This window comes from Nicotiana sylvestris, chromosome 6, assembly GCF_000393655.2.
Source record: "Nicotiana sylvestris chromosome 6, ASM39365v2, whole genome shotgun sequence".
Classification (NCBI taxonomy): Eukaryota; Viridiplantae; Streptophyta; class Magnoliopsida; order Solanales; family Solanaceae; genus Nicotiana; species Nicotiana sylvestris.
In genome coordinates, this window is record NC_091062.1 from 172,782,205 (window position 1) to 172,800,801 (window position 18,597).

The following is an 18,597-nucleotide window of genomic DNA, read 5'->3' on the forward strand; positions in this document are numbered from 1 at the left end:
TCTATCTCAATTTATGTGAAAGTTTCGCTTTTTGATATTCAAATTACTTAATTTTGATTGGATATATAATTTTTATTTCCTTTGAAATAACATTTATATATTTAAAAATTATGTATAAAGTACTATAAATCAAAATAATTAATGATTCAAAAATATTTTAAAGACGTATGAAAAATTTACGTTCAAATAACAACTCGTTTGACTCTCGAAATCCAAATACCTTCATATAAAATTGAGACAGAGGGAGTACTTAATATGAATCTCATCTGTTAAAAAGAATTTATTATGAAGGAGATCCCTGCTTTAAATGCTCTTATTTCTTGTGGATTTAAAAAGTTTTTTTCATATAAAAAATGAATTAGAAATAACAAATAATGAGAGTATAATGTCGGCCACTTTGTGACCATTTGCTGGACAACAAGACTCGTGACATTATATATATTTTGTGGAGTCCATATTCTGATATATATCAATACGTAAATCTGGCAATGGCACCTATAGAGTTAGGGGATATTGGAATTGGAAAACTTGAAGAAGAAGAATTGAAACATTCAAAGAGTAGTAGTAATAGTGAAGGTGTGTTCTTGACTTGGAATGATTTGTGGGTTGCTGTCTCCAATAGAAAATTAGGTGGCAGCAAAAACATACTACTACTTGAAGGCCTCAGTGGCTATGCTCGCCCTAGTGAACTCTTGGCCGTCATGGGTCCTTCTGGCTCTGGCAAATCTACTCTTCTCAACGCTTTAGCCGGTAAATATTACTTCATCCGTTTCAACTTATGTAAATATGTTTGACTGGGCACGAAGTTTAAGAAAAAAAAATGAAAACTTTTGAAATTTTATGGTCCTAAACAAGTCCAAATGGGGCTCAGAGTATTTGTATGGTTATAAAAGCTTCTCATTAAGGGTAGAGTTGTAAATTTAAGCTAAATTGTTACCAAATTTAGAAAGGGTTCATTCTTTTTGGAACGGACCAAAAAGGAAATATGTTCACATAAACTGGAACAGAGGGAGTATTACATTCAGACCTCTTTATTACATCTTGGTTTGTTCTATATATACTTGTTGAGTTGTCCTACACCGGTGGGACTTGAGGTCCTTGGTCTCATTATGTGATCTTGGACAATTCTCACCACATAAGCTAGTTTTTGAGGTTGAGATAGGACCAAAGTCTCATTTATTATTGTATCAAAGATAGGCTCATACCAATTATTGTTACCGACGTTGGGCCCCTATTTATAGAGTTAGGCCCAAGGTCCACTTATTTCTGGATGTTATGCGAATTGATGTTACAGTATGAAATTTGGTTCCAGATGTATTATATTATATATCTTAGCTAATGAATTGAGCATTAATATCATTTTGCATGGGGCCAAAAACAACATAGATAAATATAATACAGAGAAAATGATACTTTATAGCCAATCTCAAAATAATAGCTGAAAAATATATATATTTATATATATATATATATATATATATATATATATATATATATATATATATATATATATATATATGTATGACATATACAACGACAACAACAACAACAACAACGACCCAGTATAATCCCACAAGTGAGGTCTGGGGAGGGTAATATGTACGCAGACCTTACCCCTACCCCGAAGGGTGAGAGGCTGTTTCCAGGAGACCCTCGGCTCAAAAAAGCAATAGGAGATGATATATTAGTACCATAAAAATGCGTAATAAAAATAACAACAATATATAAGAGATATGAAATATGAAATACAGAATACGAAATACGAAATACGAAATAGATGGCTGGTATAGTACAACTAGAAGGTAAAGCCCTGCATCAATAGACGACCAATGACATTCCTAGTCTAACTCCTAACTGGATAGTCTCCCTCTATTGTGCTGTAGAAATATTCACACTCTCCCCTAACCTACAACCTTAATGCTCGACCTCCATAATTCCCTATCAAGGGCCATGTCCTCAGTAATCCTAAGTCGCGCCATGTCCTGTCTGATCACCTCTCCCCAATACTTCTTAGGTCTTCCTCTACCTCTCCGCGTGCCCACTACAGCCAGTCGCTCACACCTCCTCACCGGTGCATCAGTGCTCCTCCTCTGAATGTGCCCGAACCATCTGAGTCTTACTTCCCGCATCTTGTCCTCCATGGGGGCCACACCCACCTTCTCTCGAATATCTTCATTCCTAATCTTATCCATCCTTGTATGCCCGCACATCCACCTCAACATCCTCATCTCTGCTACTTTCATCTTCTGGATGTGTGAGTTCTTTACCGGCCAACATTCAGTTCCATACAACATGACATGCCTAACCACTGCTCTATAAAACTTACCTTTTAGTAACAGTGGCACTTTCTTGTCACACAAGACTCCCGACACTAACCTCCACTTCATCCACCCCACCCCTATACGGTATGTGACATCCTCGTCAATCTCCCCGATCCCCTGAATAACCGATCCAAGGTACTTGAAACTACCTCTCTTGGGAATGACTTGAGAGTCAAGCCTCACTTCAACTCCCGCTTCCGTCGGCTCAACTCCAAATTTGCACTCGAGGTATTCCGTCTTCGTCCTACTCAACTTGAAACCTTTAGACTCAAGAGCATGTCTCCAAATCTCTAGCCTCTCGTTGACGCCGCCTCTTGTCTCGTCAATTAGAATAATGTCATCAGCAAATAGCATGCACCATGGAACCTCCCCTTGAATATGATGAGTCAGTGCATCCATCACCAGGGCAAATAGGAATGGGCTGAGCGCAGACCCTTGGTGCAACCCCGTAATAACTGGAAAGTGTTCAAAGTCGCCTCCTGTATATGTATGAATAAATTTTATACACTTTTTCGGCTACCAAATATAAACAGTTTGTGGCACGGGCTAAAAGAGATAATGCCCCAATAATATATTCCCAAGTCGGCCTGGATTGTAAATGATGTTATACGTTCCTTTGGACATACATACATATATATATATATATATATATATATATATATATATATATATATATATATATATATATATATATATATATATATATATATATCAGAAATAACTTCTCTACCTTCACAAGGTAGAGGTAAAGTATTGGGTACATATTACCCTCTCCAAACTCCACTGGTGAGATTGCTCTGGTCTTTTTTGTTGTTGTCTTTAGAAAAAGAAAGAGGGGAGGGCGAGGATATTATATTAAATTGTTCATCTAGCTAGTCTCTTTTCGAAATATTTATGACTGATTACCAGATGACTACCTCTTAGGGCGATTGGATTTCAGCACGAGGCAGAGCGGTGATATTCTGATCAATGGTAACAAACAAAAACTTTCTAATGGAACATTTGTAAGATAACTAGCCTTCAGCTAAATAATTAATACTATCATTATTTAAGTTTTCTTTCTATTAATTAACGTCTCCTTAATCAATCGTTCCCTTGTGATGATTGTTAAGATTAGAATTCATCGTAATTTTTCCTATAAAACCAGGCTTACGTAACTCAAGATGAAACGTTGATAGCAACACTAACGGTTAAAGAAGTAGTGTACTACTCAGCACAACTTCAACTGCCAGATTCTATGACAAAAGCAGAGAAGAAAAGAATAGCAGAGAAGAGTATAAAGGAGATGGGGTTACAAGATGCGACGAACACAAGAATTGGAGGAATTAGTGGAGGAGAAAAGAAGAGATTAAGCATTTGCATGGAGATTCTAACGCGACCAAAACTTCTTTTCCTTGACGAACCAACCAGTGGCCTTGACAGTGCTGCATCTTATTATGTGATGAGTAGAATTTCACGTCAAAGATTTGGAAAAACCATTATTTCATCCATACATCAACCTAGTGCTGAAGTTTTTAACCTCTTTCAAAACTTGTGCCTTTTGTCCTAAGGAAAATGGTATATTTTGGTCCAGCTAGTGCAGCAATTGAGGTAAAATGCAAGCACACACACTCTCTCTATATATATACACGCACACACACCCTATGTCTCTTATTCCTAGGAGATCTTCCTCCACTAGCGGATTTTTTTCGGAAAACTCTATTTATTTTGGTGTGAATTGACAGGCATACTTATATTTCTTGATTTTAATAGGGCTCCTTACAATCATAGTTTCTATCTACTATTATCTACAAATTATAAAGTTATTAATAACCGGATGAAACCAAGAAATAACCTCTCACGTGCAAAATTATAGATCTCCTGTCATGACCCTAAACCCGGACCCGATCGTGATGACGCCTCTCGTGAAGACAAGGCCAGTCGACACTTTCCCATTTCAGTTTTAAGCAATTAAACAATATGAATTAAGTCTAAAAAGTAATAAATAATCCAAAAGTAAGCAGTGACAATATAGAATAATTTGCGGAATTAAACCCAACACAGCCCGATACCGGGGTGTCACTAGTCATGAGCATCTATCAGTACACTACAAGTCTGAAATGCCTACCAAGCTATTACAAAATAACTGAAAAGAGATAGAAATGAGATAAAGGGGGAGAAACACGGGACTGCGGACGCCAAACAGCTACCTCGTGAACTCTGAAGTCTGCCGGGAGCTCTCAACTCGCGCTAGCAGGATCGACAACGCCTGAATCTGCACACGGGGTGCAGGGAGTAAAGTGAGTACTCCAACTCAGTGAGTAATAATCATAAATAAAGATTGAAAGCAAGAAAACACGTAAGGCACAATACATGCTATAATGAAGCAGTAAAAGCCAGTACAATAGTGAATCAGTAAAGATATGTAAAAATCATTTTAGTCTAGTTTAAACTTCATAAAAGGCCTTTTTTTACAATTAAGCAAGTATATGACAGACAATAAGAAAGATAAACACATAAAGGTTCGCCCTTCGGGCACAATGTCAACAAATCTGCCCCTCGGGCAATATCTCAGCACAATACCAGCCCCTCGGGCTATATCTCATATCACAATGGGTACCCGCGCTCACTAGGGGTGTGCAGACTCCTAAAGGGGCCCATACGACCCAAGTGCAATATCAAGTCATCTCGTGGCATCGTCATTAGGCCCTCAGCCTCACATCAACAAGCCATCTCGTGGCGTACATATCTCAGGCCCTCGGCCTCATAATCATTATCACTGTTTCCTCACAACATAGGCCCTCGGCCTTACTCAGTCAAAATTCTCACAAGCCACTCGGGCAATAGTATAACATGATTCTAAGCCCAAAATATCATTTAAAAGATCATTTAAGTGTTAAAACAAAGTAAACATGGCTGAGTTATGAAATAAGTGAAATATAGCATGACTGAGTTCAAGTATAAAGTCAAAACAGTGAGAAAATATCAATAAAAATCCCCTAAGGGTTCAGATAGTTAGCACAACGCCCAAATATGGTGTTCGGCCCAAAACATGATGATAGAAAATAGATTTCAGTCAAATATGCGATAAAATAGTCATTCGGGACGGACTAAGTCACAATCCTCAACAGTGCACAACCCCATTGTCGTCATCAAGTGTGTGCGTCACCTCAATATAGCACAACGATGAGTAATCCAGGGTTTCATACCCTCAGGACATCAATTACAATCATTACTCACCTCAATCCGGTCCAAACTCTAGCCCGCGACGCCTTTGCCCCTAAAATCGGCCTCCATTCGCGTCGAATCTATCCAAAATTAGAATCACAATGTCAAAATATGCTAAGGGAACGAATCCCAAGCGAAAATAATCAATTTACAACTTAAATCCCGAAATTACCAAAACCCGACCTCCGGACCCACGTCTCGAATTTCGGTAAAAATCACATTAATGGATTCCTTATCACTCCCCGAGTTCATTTATACCAAAAGCATCAAAATCCATCCACAAACAACCTCTCAAATCCCAAATTCTAGGTCTCCAATTTCATGCCCTAGTTCTTCAATTTTAGGCTTAAATTCCATGATTAATTAGGTAGATTTCACATTAGAATTAAGTTTTAAGTCCATGAATCTTACCTCCATGTGATTCCCTTTGAATCTCTCTTCAAAAAACTCAAAAAATGCTCAACAATGGTGAAAATAAACCCCAAAATTGCGGACAAGATGACTATTTAAACATTCTGTCCAGGTATGAAATCCTTCTTCGCGAACGCGGTCAACACCTCGCGTTCACGAAGCACAAACCAACTTTGACAAAAAAATTCCTCTTTGCGATCGCAACCTTCCCCTCGCTAATGCAAAGCTTTCCTCAGACCACTCTTCGCGATCGTGTTACCTCTCTAGCGAACGCGATGAATAAAATACCCTGAAGCTCAGCTGCCCAATTCTTCTACGCGAACGCGGTCCCCTTCATGCGTACGCGATGACCAAACACTCAGTCCCTTCGCGAACGCGGAGCTTTCCTCGCAAATGTGAGGCTTAAATCCCAGCCTTCACCAACTGACCCTTCGCGAACGCGAGGACCCACTCGCAAACACGAAGGTCAGAATCCTATACAACACACAACAGTTTTCTGCAATTCCAAACATCATGAAATGGTCCGATTGACCACCCGAGTCCCCCGGGAGCTCAACCAAACATGCCAACATATCCCATAACCTCATTCAAACTTGTTCCAAACTTCAGAACGCTCAAAACAACTTCAAAACACCAAACTCGCATCGGATTCAAGCCTAAGAATTCCAAAACCATCTAAATTACACTCTTGATAAAAAACCCAACCAAACCACGTCCGAATGACCTTAAATTTTTCACACACATCCCAAATGACACCACGAAACTACTGCAACTCTCGGAATTCCATTCCGACCCCTATATCAAAATCTCAACTATCAATTGGAAATTCCCAAAAATCCAATTTCGCCAATTCAAGCATAAATCTACTCCGGACCTCCAAAACTCATTCTGATGACGCTCCTAAGTCCCAAATCACCTCCCAAAGTTATCCGAACCATCGGAACTCACATCCGAGCCCTCTAACACATAAGTCAACATCCGGTTAACTTTTTCAACTTAAGCTTCCTCAAAAGAGACTAAGTGTCTCAAACCTTACCAAATCCTTTCCGAACCCGAGCCAACCAACCCGATCACATATAGAACTGATAGACAAAGCAATAAGAAGAAGAAATGGGGAAACAGAGCGGTAACTCATGAGACGATTGGCCCGATTGTCACATCCTCCCCAACTTAAACAAACGTTCATCCTTGAACGAGTCAAGAAACATACCTGAAGCCTCAAACAGGTGAGAATATCTGCTCCGCATCTCCCGCTCGATCTCCCAGGTAGGCTCCTCCACAGGCTGACCTCTCTACTGTACTTTCACTGAAGCTATATCCTTTGACCTCAACTTTCGAACCCGACTACCCAAAATAGCTACTAGCTCCACATCATAGGTCAAATCATCATCCAACTGAACCATGCTGAAATCCAGAACATGAGACGGATCCCCAATATACTTCCGGAGCATAGAAACATGAAATACCGGATGCACACTCGACAAGTTGGGTGGCAAAGCAAGCTCATAAGACACCTCCCCAATCTTCCGAAGCACCTCAAAAGGCCCAATGAACCGAGGACTCAATTTACCTTTCTTCCCAAATCTCATGACACCCTTCATGGGCAAAACCTTCAACAGTACCTTTTCACCAACCATGTAGGTCACATCCCGAACCTTCCCATCAACATAACTCTTCTGCCTCGACTGCGCTGTACGAAGCCTCTCCTGAATCACCTTCACCTTTTCTAAAGCATCCTGCACCAAGTCTGTCCCTAATAGACTAGCCTCACCCGGCTTAACCCAACCAACTGGAGATCTACACCGCCTACCATACAAAGCCTCATATAGAGCCATCTGAATACTCGACTGGTAGCTGTTATTATAAGCAAAGTCTGCAAGCGGTAGAAACCGATCCCATGAACCTCCGAAGTTAATGGCACAAGCACGCAACATGTCCTCCAATATCTGAATAGTGCACTCGGACTGCCCGTCCGTCTGAGGGTAAAAAGCTGTGCTCAACTCAACCAAAGTACCCAACTCTCGCTGCACAGACCTCCAAAACTGTGAAGTAAACTGAGTGCCCCTATCTGAAATAATGGAAACTAGGACACCATGCAAATGAACAACCTCCCGGATATAGATCTCTGCCAACCGCTCTGAAGAATAGGTGGTACATACAGGAATGAAGTGCGTGGACTTGGTCAGCCGATCCACAATCACCCAAATAGCATCGAACTTCTTCAAGGTCCGTGGGAGTCCAACTACAAAGTCCATAGTGATCCTCTCCCACTTTCATTCTGGAATATCCATCTACTGAAGCAAGCCACCCGGTCTCTGATGCTCATATTTCACCTGCTGATAATTGAGACACTGAGCTACAAATCCTGCAATGTCTTTCTTCATCCTCCTCCACTAATAATGCTACCTCAAATCCTGATACATCTTCGCGGTACCCGGATGAATGGAATACCGCGAACTATAGGCCTCCTCCAGAATCAACTCCCAAAGCCCATCTACATTAGGCACACAAATCCGGCCCTGCATCCTCAACACCCCATCATCACCAATGGTCACATCTCTGGCATCATCATGCTGAACTTTGTCCTTAAGGACAAGCAAATGCGGATCATCATACTGGCCCTCTCTGATGCGATCATAGAAGGAAGACCGAGAAACCACACAAGACAATACCCGACTGGGCTCCGAAATATCCAACCTCACGAACCGATTAGACAGGGCCTAGACATCAACTGCAAGAGGTCTCTCCCCAGCTGGAATATATGCCAAACTCCCCATACTCACCGCCTTTCGGCTCAAAGCATCGGCGACTACATTGGCCTTTCCAAGATAGTACAATATAGTTATATCATAATCCTTTAGCAACTCCAACTATCTCCGCTACCTCAAATTAAGATCCTTCTGCTTGAACAAGCACTGGAGACTGCGATGATCAGTAAACACCTCACAAGACACACCATATAAGTAATGCCTCCAAATTTTTAGTGCGTGAACTATGGCAGCCAACTCCAAATCATGAATGGGGTAGTTCTTCTCATGGGGCTTCAACTGACAAGAAACATAAGTAATAACTCTACCCTCATGCATTAGAACACAACCAATACCAACTCTCGAAGCATCACAATACACAGTATATGAACCTGAAGCTGATGAAAAAACTAACACTGGAGTTGTGGTCAAGGATGTCTTGAACTTCTGAAAGCTCTCCTCACACTCATCTGACCATATAAATGACGCACCCTTCTGAGTCAACTTGGTCAAGGGCGATGCGATGGATGAAAATCCATGAACAAACCAGCGATAATAGCCTGCTAGACCAAGAAAGCTGCGAATCTTTGTGGCTGAGGATGGTCTAGGCCAACTCTGAACTGCCTCTATCTTCTTCGGATCAACCTGAATACCCTCGCTGGACACCACATGCCCCAAGAAAGCCACTGAATTGAGCCAAAACTCACACTTGGGGAATTTTGCATAAAGCTTCTCCTCTCTCAATATCTGCAACACAACTCTCAAATGCTCCGTGTGCTCCTCCTGACTACGCGAATACACAAGAATATCATCAATGAAGACTACGACAAACGAGTCAAGATAAGGCTAGAACACGCTGTTCATCAAATGCATGAATGCTACTGGGCATTGGTCAGCCCAAAAGACATCACCAAGAACTCATAATGAGCATATCGGGTATTGAAAGCCATCTTAAGAATATCCGAGTCCCTGATCTTCAACTAGTGATAACCCGAATAGAGATCAATCTTGGAGAACACTCTCGCTCCCTGAAGCTGGTCGAATAAATCATCAATGCGAGGCAAATGATACTTGTTCTTAACTGTTACTTTGTTCAATTGCCTATAATCAATACACATCCTCATAGTGTCATCCTTCTTTTTCACAAATAGAATCGACGTACCCCAATGTGACACACTAGGCCGAATGAACCCCTCATCAAGGAGTTCCTGAAGCTGCTCCTTTAACTCCTTCAACTCTGCTGGTGCCATACGATACAACGGGATAGAAATGGGCTGAGTGCCCGGCACCAGGTCAGTATCAAAATCAATATCCATGTCCGGTGGCATGCCCGACAGATCTACAGGAAACACATTGGGAAAACCCCTCACAACTGGAACAGAATCAATACTGGGAGTCTCTGCACCGACATCCCTCACAAAGGCTAGATATGAAAGACAACTCTTCCCAATCATATGCTGGGCCTTCAAGAATGAGATCACTCTACTGGGAATATAATCAGTCATGCCTCACCACTCAATCCGTGGCACACCCGATATAGCCAATATCACTATCTTGGCATGATAGTCCAGAATAGCACGACATGAAGATAGCCAATCCATGCCCAAAATGACATCGAAATCCACCATACACAATAATAAAAGATCCACTTCGGTCTCTAGACCCCAAATAGTCACCATACACGACCAGTACACACGGTCTACAATAACAGTATCGCCCACCGAAGTAGATACATGAACAGGTGAAGCAAAAGACTCACGGGGCATACCCAAATAACGAGCAAAGTATGATGACACATAAGAAAAGGTAGAACCAGGATCAAATAACACAAAAGCATCTCTGTGGCATATTGAAACAATACCTGTAATAACAGCATCTGAAGCAATAATATCGGGTCTAGCTGGAAGTGCATAGAAACGGGCCTGACCGCCACTTGATCAAACTCTCCCTCTAGGACGGCCTCTAGCTGACTGACCTCCACCCCTAGCTAGCTGGGTGAGTGATGATGAAGTAACTTGCGCTGAAGCCGATGGCTGACCCCTCTTCTGAGATGAACTCGCAGGACGACGAGGGCACTGCCTCCACATATGACCCATCTCACCACACTCATAACAACTCCCAGGTGTTGGAGAAGGGGACTGAAGGGAACCCCTCGCACCGGAGTGACTAGAAGATGCACCTGTCATAGAAGAGCCCTGGACTGATGGAGTACGGGACGAACTCTGAGCTGGAAGGGCACTAAGTGATGACTGGCTCTGATAAGAACTGTGAGAACCATGACCCGATGACACCCCAAAATAACCTGGGTGAGCTGGCTGAGCATGCTTGAATAGACGACCTCTGCTGTGCTGAAACTGACCTCTCGAAGGAGCACCACTATAACTGCCAAATCCTCGAGGCCTCTTGGCCTCCCTCTTCTCTCGCTCCTCGCGACGAACAGACTCAATCTCATGGGCAATATCCACATCCTCCTCGAAAGTAGTACCAACACCCTCTCCCTGGTCATGAGAATACGAAGCTGATAAGTGAGGCCATCAACAAACCTCATAATCCTCTCTCTATTTGTCGGAACCAACCAAATAGCATGACGAGCTAACTCGGAGAACCTCATCTCATACTGCGTCACAGTCATCTCTCCCTGAAGCAACCACACAAACTGCCTGCGCAGCTCCTCTCTGCGAGACTGCGGCACATACTTCTCCAGAAAGATAACGGAGAACTGTTGTCAGGTAAGGGGTGCTGCACCAATAGGCCTACGCCTCTCAAAAGCCTCCCACCAAGTGAAGGCAGCTCCAGAAAACTGATAAGTAGTGAAAGCGACCCCACTAGTCTCCATATTACCCGCTGTATAAAGCATCCTCTAACACTTATCCAAGAAATCCTGGGCATCATCGCCCTCAACACCACTGAAGGTTGGAGGCTGAAGTCTACCAAACCTATCCAACATATGCTGCTCGTCCTCTGGCATGGCAAGAACTACATATTCCTGAGCAGCTTTAACCGGCTGGGCTGGATGTGCCCCCGACGTCTGAAGTACCTACACGACCAGTCAAGTGTGCGAGCAGCGGGAATCTGATTGTCTCCCCCAGCCTGAGAAGTAGCTGCGGCTGTAGTAGCAAAGACTGCCTAAGCTAGGCTAGTGCAAATTGATAGAATCTGAGCCAAGGACTCCTGAAGACTCGGAATCACAATGGGCACATCTGGTGCCTGAGCTGGTGCGGCTGAAACGTCTATAACTAGGACCTGATCCTGAACTAGGGCGGCTGGTGGATCTGCAGGTGCAGCTCTAGCTGCTGTGCGGGCCACACCCCTACCCTACCGCGACCACGACCACATCCTCGGCCTCTAGTGGCCACAATTGGTGGTACTGGTGATCGTCCATCCTAGCCGGTAGCGCGTGTCCTCACCATCTATGAGAGAATAGAATGACAGAAGTTTAGTACTCGGATCAATAAATTCGCACGACAAGAATTTCAAGAATATGAAGTTTTTCCTAAAGGTCTCCAGCCTCTCGAGGATAAATACAGACGTCTTCGTACCGATACGCAAGACTCTACTAAACCTGCTAATGACTCGTGAGACCTATGTAACCTAGGCTCTGATACCAACTTGTCACGACCCTAAACCCGGACCCGGTCGTGAGGGCGCCTCTCGTCAAGACAAGGCCATCCGACACTTTCCTATTTCAGTTTTAAGCAATTAAACAATAAGAATTAAGTCTAAAAAGTAATAAATAATCCAAAAGTAAGCAGTGACAATACAGAACAATTTGCATAATACAACCCAACACAGCCTGTAACCGGGATGTCACTAGTCATGAGCATCTATCAGTACACTACAAGTCTAAAATGCCTACCAAACTATTACAGAATAACTGAAAAGAGATAGAAATGAGATAAGGGGTGAGAAACACAGGACTACGGACGCCAAGCAACTACCTTGTGAACTTCGAAGTCTGCCGGGAGCTCTCAACTCGCGCTAGCAGGATCAGCAATGCTTGAATCTGCACACAGGATGTAGGGAGTAAAGTGAGTACTCCAACTCTAGGAGTAATAATCAAAAATAAAGTCTTAAAGCAAGAAAATACGTAAGGCACAATACATGCTATAATGAAGTAGTAAAAGGCAGTACAACAGTGAATCAGTAAAGATATGTAAAAATCATTTTAGTCCAGTTTAAACTTCATAAAAGGCCTTTTTTAATAATTAAGTAGGTATATGACAGGCAATAAGAAAGATAAACACATAAAGGTTCGCCCCTCGGGCACAATATCAACAAATCCACCCCTCGGGCAATATCTTAGAACAATACCAGCCCCTCGGGCTATATCTCACATCACAATGGGTACCCGCGCTCATTAGGGGTGTGCAGACTCCTGGAGGCTCCCCTTACGTCCCAAGCGCAATATCAAGCCATCTCGTGGCAACATCACTAGGCCCTCGGTCTCATATCAACAAGCCATCTCGTGGCATACTTATCTCAGGCCTTCGGCCTCATAATCATGATCAGTGTTTCCTCACAACATAGGCCCTCGGCCTTACTCAGTCAAAATCCTCACAAGCCACTTGGGCAATAGTATAACATGATTCTCAGCCCAAAACAATGGAATATAGCATGACTGAGTCCATGTATAAAGTCAAAACAGTAAGGAAATATCAATAAAAATCAACTAAGGGTTCAAATAGTTGGCACAAGGCTCAAATATGATGTTCAACCCAAAACATGATGATAACAAAAAGATTTCTGTTAAATACATGGTAAAATAGTCATTCGGGACAGACTAAGTCACAATCCCCAACAGTGCACGATCCCACGCTCGTCATCAAGCGTGTGCGTCACCTCAATATAGCTCAACGATGTGCAATCCGGGGTTTCATACCCTCAGGACATCATTTACAATCATTAATTACCTCAGTCCAGTCTAAACTCTAGCCCGCGACGCCTTTGCCCCTCGAATCGGCCTCCACTCACGTCGAATTTATCCAAAATCAGAACCACAACGTCAAAATATGCTAAGGGAACGAAGCCTAAGCGAAAATAATCAATTTACAACTTAAATCCCGAAATTACCAAAACCTGAACCCCGGGCCACGTCTTAGATTCCGGTAAAAATCACATCAATGGATTTCTTATCACTCCCCGAGTTCATTCATACCAAAAGCGTCAAAATCCATTCACAAACGACCCCTCAAATCCCAAATTCTAGGTCTCCAATTTCAAGCCCTAGTTCTTCAATTTTATGCTTAAATTGCATGATTAATTAGGTAGATTTCATATTAGAATCAAGTTTTAAGTCCATGAATCTTACCTCACTCTTCCATTGTTCAAAAAACTCCAAAAACGCTCAACAGTGGTGAAAATAAACCCCAAAATCGCGGACAAGACGACTATTTAAACATTCTGTCCAGGTCTGAAATCCTTCTTCGCGAACGCGGTCAATGCCTCGCGTTCACGAAGCACAAACCAACTTTGACCAAAAATTTCCTCTTTGCGATCACGACCTTCCCCTAGCTAATGCAATGCTTTCCTCAGACCACTCTTCGCGATCGTGTTACCTCTCTCGCGAACGTGATGAATAAAATACCCTGAAGCTCAGCTGTCTAATTCCTCTACGCGAGCGCGGTCCCCTTCACGCGTACGCGATGACCAAACACTCAGCCCCTTTGCGAACGCGGAGCTTTCCTCGCAAACGCGAGGCTTAAATCCCAGCCTTCACCAACTGACCCTTCGCGAACGCGAGGACCCACTCGCGAACACAAAGGTCAGAATCCTATGCAACACACAACAGTTTTCTGCAATTCCAAACATCATGAAATGGTCCGATTGACCACCCGAGTCCCCCGAGACCTCAACCAAACATGCCAACATATCCCATAACCTCATTCAAACCTTTTCCAACCTTCGGAATGCTCAAAACAACAGCAAAACACCAAATTCGCATCGGATTCAAGCCTAAGAATTCCAAAATCTTATAAATTACACTTTTGATAAAAACCGAACCAAACCACGTCCGAATGACCTGAAAATTTGCACACACATCCCAAATGACACCAAAGAACTACTGAAGCTCTCGGAATTCCATTTCGACCCCTATATAAAAATCTCACCTATCAACCGGAAATCGCCAAAAATCCAATTTCGCCAATTCAAGCCTTAATCTACTCCGGACCTCCAAAACTCATTTCGATCAAGCTCCTAAGTCCCAAATCACCTCCCGAAGCTATCCGAACCATCGGAACTCACATCCGAGCCCTCTAACATATAAGTCAACATCCGGTTGACGTTTTGTACTTATGCTTCCTCAAAAGAGACTAAATATCTCAAACCTTACCAAATCCTTTCCGAACCCGAGCCAACCAACCCGATCATATATAGAACCGATAGACAAAGCAATAAGAAGCAGAAATGGGAAAAACAGAGCGGTAACTCATGAGACGACTGGCCAGGTCATCACATCTCCTTTAAGATCAAATAATTCCATCTAATTGAGTATAATTATATGTGTGATAGCATTTATAATCAGGGGCGAACCTATGCTATACTGAGAGGGGTCACGACACCCGTAAATTTTAGAAAACATTTCATGTATACATGTATATGTTCTTAAAAACTAGTAATATATTAGTAGTGGACACTCTATATACAAAGTAGATTTTAGTTCAATCTAAAGTGCACCCGTGACCTTTAAATCCCGAGTTCGCCTTTGTCTACAACACTAAGAATATCAATGAACCCGATTATTGCATGATAGCCTTTTTTAGCTTCTAGGGTCTATTTCTTAGTTCAAGATCCATTTTACTAACTGAATCAAAGAATTAGTAGATCTGTCCCTATATATATATATATATATTGATTGAGTCAAGATTGTTCAGCTTTTAATCTCTCTTTTTATTTTCTTTTATGATAGTTTTTTTGCATCAAATGGTATTCCTTGCCCGCCTCTTCAAAATCCGCCGGACCATTTTCTTAAAACAATAAACAAAGACTTTGATGAGGTAAGTCAAATGTATACGCTTCCCTTTTCTAAGAGAGAGGCCAACGTTTGCTTTTTATTGATTGTCTTGCCTTCTGTTCATAAATAATTATAGGATATTGAACAAGTCTCAACTGGAAGAAAACCTACCGAAGAAGTGGTAGATCTTCTCATAAATTCATTTAAGAGCCATAAAGTTCAGAATCATGTCGTAGAAATATGTCAACGGGTAAGGAAAAAAAACCCTGAAGGGTTGTTTGTTTGGAATGAGAAGAAACTCTATAACATTCATTAGTATATTATTTTCAGGGTGGTGAAGTATTGGAAAAAAGAAGCCATGCCAATTTCACTACACAATGCCTAGTGTTGACAAGGAGATCAGCTGTGAACATGTTTCGCGATCTTGGCTACTATTGGATGTGATTAGCTACTTATACCGCCCTTGCTTTAGGTATTGGCTCCATCTACTATGACGTTGACACGAGCTATCGTTCAATCGAGGTACATACAATATGATCAGGATATAGAATCTTCTGACGAAATTTTAGAAATTTCTTAGTTAATTCTCAAAGTATGTCAGTAAAATAAACTTCTTAATTGTCACATAGTTTTATGAATCGTAACTAGGCTTTAAATATTGATTTTTAGGAAAGAGCTTTTATGGCGGCTTTCATTGTTTCATTTATGACATTTATGGTAATTGGTGGATTCCCATCATTTGTGGAGGACATGAAGGTATATATCTTTTTTTTCATTACGTTTTATGTACATGACTAATTAATTTAATAACTTCGAGAAAAATTGCAGGTATTTCAACGAGAAAATTTGAATGGGCATTATGGATGTTTTGCTTTTGTAATAAGCAACACACTTTCTTCTATATATACCATACTTGCTATTAAATTCATTGGTTCCAGGTGCCATTGCCTATTTTATTACTGGATTTCAAAGTGGATTTGGCCATTTTAGCTACTTTACTCTATCCTCTTCACTTGTATGATGATAGTCGAAACCCTAATGATGAACGTTGCAGCAATCGTACCTAATTTCCTCACTGGCATTGTATTAGGTGCAACAATAGAAGGATTGATGATTTTAACAGGTGGTTTTTTTCAATTACCTGATAAATTGCCTAAACCTATTTGGAAGTACCCATTATACTACATTTCCTTTCAAAAGTATGCTTATCAAGGTATGTTTAAGAATGAATTTGAAGGGTTAAACTTTACGGATTATCTGAATGAAAATAATCAGACAATGAGTGGAGAAGATGTCTTAAGAGATAGATGGCAAGTAGAAATAACATACTCAAAATGGATAGACCTTGCCATTTTGGTAGGAACGTTAATTTTGTGTCGTCTGATGTTCTTTCTGATTATCAAGACAAAGGAAAAGGTCATGCATGTAGTGAAAAGATCCATATCAGATCTATCAAACCAAAATAGACAAATCATGACCAAGTCCGTAGCTGCCTCACCTTTCCATGGACTCACTTCATCTAGTGAAATTCCTACCAACAAAGTATAAGATGTAATTCGCTCAGTTCCTTGCGATTTAATGATTTGACCATTTCTCAATTTGTGCATGTTTAGAGGTGGATCTAGGATTTGAAGGTAGCGGGTGCCATAATTTTCTTTAATGTATACCTTGTAATAACTAATATAGAGTTTGTTCGGAACGTTTATTTGGTTCATTTTTTTCCATTTATTCGGGAAATTTAATATGCTTTTTAATTATGAAAATTACATCTCTTTCCCAAATGCTGTTTGTGGGATTTTATTGGATATGTTGTTGTTGTGTGAAAATTACGTCTTAGACATTAAGAAACAAATCTAATTAGAATTTTAAAAAAGGAATCACGGCTTTATTATTATTAATAATACAAGTAAAATTAATATTTTTACTAGGGAACTACATCTTTTTTTTTTGTATGCTAAAAATAAATTTGTATAAATAAAATAACATCTTCAATAAGGGCATTCCACCAACCAGAATAAGAAAAATAAAAATTATATCTTCAATAGATAAGTTATACACAAGAGAACAAGCCATTAGCATCGAAATTTAACGTTGGACTACAGTTCCCTAGCTAATATACGCCTTTAGCTAGGGATCTAGCTAGAGAAGTCCTATTTTCTTGCAAATTTTTTCGATTAAAAATTTAATCACAATATAGCTAAGAATTAGCTAAGAACTATTCCTTGCTAAATGATAGCTACAGATTTTTCCTAGCCAAATTTATAACTAAATAATATATTTTGAACACGGTAACTCAATGTATCGTAGTAGAATCAAAACATAAACCTACAATGTTCAAATTGGGGCCATGGAGGGGTAGGCAGGTGTCACGATCGGAAATTTTCACCTTTTGGACCGTGATGACGCCTATCATTTCACTTGCTAAGCAAACCAATGTTAGAGGATTTTTAAGCCAATTTTATAAATTTCAATAAACAAAATCAATTAAGCCGAAATAAAACTAAAACCGAATGTAGAATAACGTAAAAGCCAATAATATTTGATGCAACTCAGATCTAGAGTCATAATTCACGAGCTTCTAGAATTTCTACAAACAGGTTTTAATATAAATACAACTGTCTTGAACTAAAAGAACAATAAAATACGGGAAGTGGAAGGGGACTTCAAAGTCTGCGGACGCCAGCAGATCTACCTCGAGTCTCCAAAAACAACTCCAAGCTGAAACGCCTCACGGACAGCTGGGACCCATACTAAAATCTGCACAAGAAGTGCAGAGTGTAGTATGAGTACAACCAACCACATGTACTTCGTAAGTGTCGAGCCTAACCTCAACCATATAGTGACGAGGCTATGACAAGAGATCACGTATGTAGACATGTGATTTTTGACCCCCCCCCCCAAGATTTTACACATTTTTAGCGTAAAATATTTAGTTTAGGTTTAATATCGTTATTTTAAA

The 18,597-nt window shown here is 41.0% G+C and overlaps 1 pseudogene; it reads left to right on the top strand.

The window, feature by feature from the left end:
* Positions 1-488: 488 nt before the first annotated feature.
* LOC104238738 (ABC transporter G family member 1-like) lies at positions 489-17,352 on the top strand (annotated as a pseudogene).
* Positions 17,353-18,597: the final 1,245 nt, after the last annotated feature.